The 6,022-nt window shown below is 52.9% G+C and overlaps 1 pseudogene; it reads right to left on the bottom strand.

The window, feature by feature from the left end:
- Positions 1-4,102: 4,102 nt before the first annotated feature.
- Positions 4,103-6,022, bottom strand: part of LOC104874103 — a 56,668-nt pseudogene continuing 54,748 nt past the window's right edge.

Genomic DNA, 6,022 nt, shown 5'->3' with positions numbered 1-6,022 from the left:
GAGAGAACATAAAATGCACTGGGGCAGAACAACCACCAGCCAGTAGACTTGTGCCAACAAAGCGATGCATAACTCGGGAATAGGACTAGGTATGGCATTATTAAAATCATGGTGACCATGATCAGCCTGCCCTCAGCATTAGGGAAGGAATCAAGCCAGTGATAGTAGAGGACAAATGGGGATGGAGTGGAGTGCATGTCAGTTTCCCACTGCTGTGCCAGTGGCAGCTCCTGCAACTCCTTGGCCAGTGTACTCTGCATGATGGCGGCCTGTGACACGGAGCAGTGCAGGTTCTTGAACATCTTGATGGGGTTTCAGGAACATGTTCTGCTTCATGTGGCTCCTTAGGAACGAGGGCTCCCCCTCCAGCAAGCACCTCGATCTCCAGGTCCTCATCTTTCCCATCATTCACCTTTGGGAGGATGCTTGCTTCCTTGTTGAAGTCTTGAAACTGCTCTTCAGAGAGCACGGTGGCCACAATCACCTGCTTGATCAAATTTTTGGGGTCAGAGATGCACCTGAGGTGCTTGCGCTCCAGGGTGTCATCCTTTTTGTGTGGGGGCACTGATGAGTGACAGATGGCTGGGTGTGTGTGGGTTCCATGGGGAGGCCTTCTCACAGACTGCCCCGACCAGGTTGCTCTGAAGAGAATCTGAACCCAAATCGGCGGCAGTCTCCTGATCTATGTCCTTCGTGCTCAGGTTGGTCTTAGACCTGGTGAAGGATAGTACTTTGACCTTGACCCGCTGGCCTTTGCTCAAGACGTCTGCCACACTGGTCACATGGCCCCCATGCCACAGTTCAGAGATGTGCACCAGGCCTTCTCACTGCTTCCTCAGCCCCCAGAGGTGCACCCAACTGCAGGATGCTAGTGACCTTTCCTGTGTAGATGCGCCCAAGGGCTGGCTCCTTGGGTGGTGGGTGGCCCACGTGCTTGTCCCACCACCCGGCCAGGCTCCTCTCCCCACACGTGTCCCTGTGGTCCTCGCAGCTCTGCGAGGTGTGCGTGCCTGCCTGCATGCATACATGCCTGTGTGGGGGTGCTCGGGTTTGTGCTCCTGGACTGCTGTCTGGACCCGCTTTTTATTCCTCTGCTGGGTCCAGGAATGAGACCGCCAAGGGCAGGACTGGTGTCTGCACCTGTGGACGCTGTCTCCGTCACACTCTCTCTCTGGGTCCTAATCCCTGTTCCGGTCCTGGTCTCAGCTCTGGCTCTGCCTTTTCTTTTTCTCCCTGTTCCAGTACTCAGCATCTCTCTGCTCCTCCTGGTCTGCTGTGGGGCTGGGCATCACAGCCCTCTGGTATTTCAGGATGCCCAAAGGGACCTTCATGTCGTCTTCATCCAGCATGGGCCAGATGGTGGGGTTGCTGGGCTGGCAGAAGCCCGGGTATGGCTCCTGCAGCTTCTTCTTGGGATGCCGCTTAACGTCAGGCTCTTTGCTGGTGGATGGCTTTGGCTGGCAGCCGCATGGTCCGGATGAGGGCCAGCAGGCTTCTGATCCGATGGAAAGTCTATGAATTCTGCACCACTTTTGACCAGGGAAGCCTTAAACGTATCGAAGGTGGTATTTTTCTCAGCAAGGCTGGAGGACAAAATCAGCTAGTGTTGTGGTACAGCAAGAGCACCTCAGTGCTATAGCCAAGTGTCACAGCTGAGTGTCAGAGCTCACTGGCCCAGATTTGTGTTACGGCCAAGACCCACAGCTGAGCAGGTGCTGCTGAGGTTTGGAACTCGATGTTGCAACCAAGTGACAGAGCGCGGAAGGCACAGCTGAGTTTTACAGTTCAGAGTGGTGGCTCAAAGTAGTAACTCTGAGGCACAGCTGAAGTTCACATGCCAGTGTGGTGGATCTGTGTAGCAGCTCTGAGACCCGGCTGAGCTGTACAGCTCAGCGAGGCAGCTCTGAGGCAGAGCTGGTCTTCACAGCTCAGCGTGGCAGCTCTCACAACTTGCAGGCTGCAGAATCCGATGGTCAGTTCAAAAGGTGGAGAACACAATCAGACTGAACTCAGGCTTGCAGATGCCTCTGAGGCGAAAAATTAGACTTCAAAACCCATGGGTTTGGGATTGTTCCCGGAACAGGGCCGCTGGTCTGAGTCCTTTTACAGCTCGGTGAATGACCGCTGATATGTTTACCTAGAAAAAAAGCATGCTTCCCCAAGAAACATACATGGCCCCCATTTCCTGCTCTTAGTAAACCCAACTTATGCGGTTTTGTAGAATGACTCCAGCTTAAGGATCATTCTCTTTTGGTAGTTCTTACCGTAGAATTAGAGAATTCTCCTAAGCAATTAGTTAGTTAACTCAGGACAAAGTGACTGGTGAGTGAGGGCTGCCGTGGGTATACCTGGGACTCCAGTCCCAATCCCTGAACCTACTATCCTAGGCCTACTATCAGGGGTATCAGGAAGGGAGCTCAGCATTGTCGGATATGAACCTGAACTGGGATTTGGAAGTCAGTGTGTCCAGGGCCAATGTTTATCTTGGTTTTAAGTTAAGCAAGACTACAGATTCCTGTCCAGTTAGCAGGGAGGCAGAGGTAGACAGAAGTCCTGCAGAGGGAGAAAGTGCTGGGAGAGGACAGCCAGGAATGGTTGAGCACATTAAAGAGGTGCCTGACGGCTTTTTCCTCTCCATCTCATGGACCCAATGTGAATGCTAGGAGTGCTCCCGTAAGAGGGGGTGCTTGCCCTGAGTGAATCCGTTGAGTAGCACCTTGAGTTTTTTTTTTTTCCTTCCGGCGTAAGAGGATCCATTTTGTATCAACCTGTAGCCAGTCTGGTGAGCTTTTAAGAATGCCTAGGAGTAGGCAGGGAGAAGGGGTTGGAGCTGCTATGGTTCTCAAGAAGAAATCCCCTAAGTAAGGGAGCTCATGCCCATTACATACTTGGACTCAACACTGATCAGCCGAGATGTATCTACTATGGGCAGACGAGTGAGGTGGTCATCAGTGCCCATGTCGATCCATGTATTAAGATGTTTGTGGGGTGATTGTATGATTAAGGTAAAGGTACAGTCAGAGGTCAATAGATGTCCCTATGCCTTAGGAGGCTCCAAAACATCAGTGGAGCGGAGGCCTTCCTGAGTTGGGGGGCTGCTGCTTTATACAGAGGAGGGCTCAGAAGGTGAGCTTCACGTGAGTAGAGATAGGGCCAAATATAAGTCTGTGTTTCCTGGTCTCACTTCTCTATAAAGGCTCTTCTTCAATTAAACAGTGACCTTCATGAATGGAGGGTTTGAACAATCTGTGGGATGGTAGGTTGATGTGGGCAATGCCCAAACCTGAGGGGAGACAATTGTGGCCTCTGTAGCGGCTGAGGAAACAAAGGCATAACTAGCTCTCTTCTGCAAGATTGGAGTCCGAAAAATTTACTAAGGCATGGACCAGTGGTAGGGTATTAGGGAAGTTTATATATAGTAGGTCTGGGTCATCGTGTCACCAGACTATCACCATGGAGATCAACAGTAGCATGAGGCTATGAGTGATGGCCTGAAATCTATTAGGTTTGAGGGAACAACTTATCCTCAAAGCAGACAGAATAAATCAAGGGCAATGAAACTCCGATGGAGGCTTTTAAGCAGTGCAAGGAGGTCTAGAAACCAGGGGTGATATGGGGTGATTTTTAAGGCATCCCATGAATGGTGTCCTTAGGCTTTCAGCATGCATGGATTAGTCAGCTCCCTTCGTGATTAGAGCAGGGCTGCGATCTGCCGGTCCTGTTTGTGAGGGAAGGTTGAGTCCTGAAGTCTCTTGTCTTACTCAAGTCAGACAGGATTCTTAGGGCCTGGGTGTGTAGTCCAGATATCCGGGACCTCTTCGAGGAGGGCCTTTTTTTTTTCTTCAAATGTGAGTATGATGTATCCCCGGCATAGTTCCAGTAACTTGGTACACAGTCGTGGTAGCAAGCACAACGATATAAGTCCCAGGTCAAAAAGGTGGGAGGGATGTCTTTTTCTAATCTATAACCCAAACTGAATCTCCTGGTTGAAAGGGATTTGCTGGATTCCAGTTATGGAGGGAGTTTCTTTCTAAGACCCTTCCATTAATCTGTGAAAAGATTTGACCCAAGGTTTGCAACTGTAATGCGACATAATTACCTGCTAGTTGTCTAACATATTGCAGGCCGTGTAACTCTCCTCTTTCTGGGTCAGGAGGACCAGGATGTCAGTGAGATGGATCTGCATAACAGTGATCACCCTGGCCTCCTGGTATTCAGTCTTGGGCTTCTTGAGTGCAGGATCTCTTTGGGTTTGGAGCATTCGGGGATGGTGAAGACGGGGGCTTCAGAGAAGTATTGGGAGGGCTTCATCGCATCCAGTGTGGCCAAAGTGACAATCAGCTTCGTGTCCCTCTGTATCCGCACTGTCTTCCTCAGCAACCCGAACAGCACGTTGGCTTGGACCATCCCCTTGTGTGCCTCACCCAGCATGATGATCGCGAACTCTGTCAAGTCAGAGTCGATCAGGCACTCTCAGAGCAGCATGCTGTCTGTCATGTACTTGATGTTGGTCTCTGTGCTGGTGCAGCCTTCAAAACGAATGGTGTAGTCCACCTCTTGAACCAAGCAGCAGCTGAAATCCTCAGACACTTTCTTGGCGTTGGACATGGAGGCCACACACCTGGACTAGGCAGACCTGATCTGGCTTAAGACGGGTATGCAGCCCTAGCCAGGTACTGAGTGATCTGGGTGGTCTTTTCAGACCCGGTCTCTGTGATAATGACGAGGATCTGATTGCCACAGATAGCCTGCACCAGCTTCTCCTTCAGCCTGTAGATTGGGAGGCACTCCCAATGCATCTCTAGACATCCATGGCGACCTTCAAATCATCCACATGCAGCATAGTCCTGAAGACAGTGTAGGCGGAAAGGTGTTCCAGGCGGTGGCAGACTGAGTGTCTGACCCACACTTTCCTGGAAACAGGTCCTTCCACTTCTCCTTCTCGCTCTTGGGCTTCACCATGGGATCAAGTCTCCTGAATTGCGATAACGGGGCCCGCATGCTCTGGAGGAGGTGCAGGAGGTTGCGGACCAGAGAGTCCGTGAATTCTGTACCACTCGTAATGCAGGCAGCCCTGAAAGCAACCAAGGTGGTATTTTTCTCAGCCAGACTGGTCACAAATTCAGCGAGATCCTTTTCTTTGATCCTCAAGTGGCTGTGCAGCTCCGTGTAAACATTGGACACGAAGGAGAGATACTCCAGCTTGGCAAGCTCTTCCAAGGGGCTCGGCATAGCTACACTGTGCTGGCCTGCTTTCTGCTTCCTGCTTCCTGCTTCCGCTCCAGGCTTCCAGCTTCTGGCCTGCGGCCTCCTGCAGCCCGCCTCCTGCCAGGGCCTCGGAGCTCTCGCTTTGGCTTTCCATCTGGGTCGACAGGTGTCTCTTTTGTTTATGGCGCCACTGTGGAGACTTCCTTCCTTCCTGCCCGCAACCTCTCCCTCCCGCCTGGGCAACTTGCTGGCTCATACAGATGAGCCCTGAAGAGTGTACAGAAGGGAGAAGAGGAGAGGGTTATTCTGCCTGCTGAGTGGCATCCTCTAAGGGAGAGAGAACTCCCCTACCCTAGAGCCAGCAAGCTCTGCCTCTGGGAGCATCCCCGCCCTGTGCGGGCAGGGGGCGCCAGCGGGCTGTGCTAGCACCTGGGAGGGTGAGGTGGCGGAGCCTCGGCACCTGTCCTTTAGTAGCCTGCGCCCTTGAAGTGTGCCAGACTGGGGGTGAGGACTTCCGGGGTGGGGCTGGGCCCTGGGCTCCCTACCCCTGCAGGCCTGCAGCACTGGCCTCAGAGGGCCACAGAGTCCACATCCATGACCCGCCTTCCGCTGGCTTTCAGAGCCCAGTGTGTCCAACACGCCTGCCATCCCAGTACTCGGGGGCGGGGCGGGGGCAGGGGCGGTAGGATCTCCACTTGGGCCCAGCCGGTGCGACTTAGCCAAACCCTCGTCTCAGAGAGGGGGCACGAGGAAGGCCCTGGTTTTGTTTCCCAACCCCTGCCAGGGAAGGGGGCCGCAGAGCCACAAACGTAAA

Source organism: Fukomys damarensis, unplaced genomic scaffold (assembly GCF_012274545.1).
Source record: "Fukomys damarensis isolate Sample0158 unplaced genomic scaffold, DMR_v1.0_HiC HiC_scaffold_73677, whole genome shotgun sequence".
Lineage (NCBI taxonomy): Eukaryota > Metazoa > Chordata > Mammalia > Rodentia > Bathyergidae > Fukomys > Fukomys damarensis.
The sequence above is the reverse complement of the archived record's forward strand: the minus strand, read 5'-3'. Positions and strand labels throughout refer to the sequence as shown.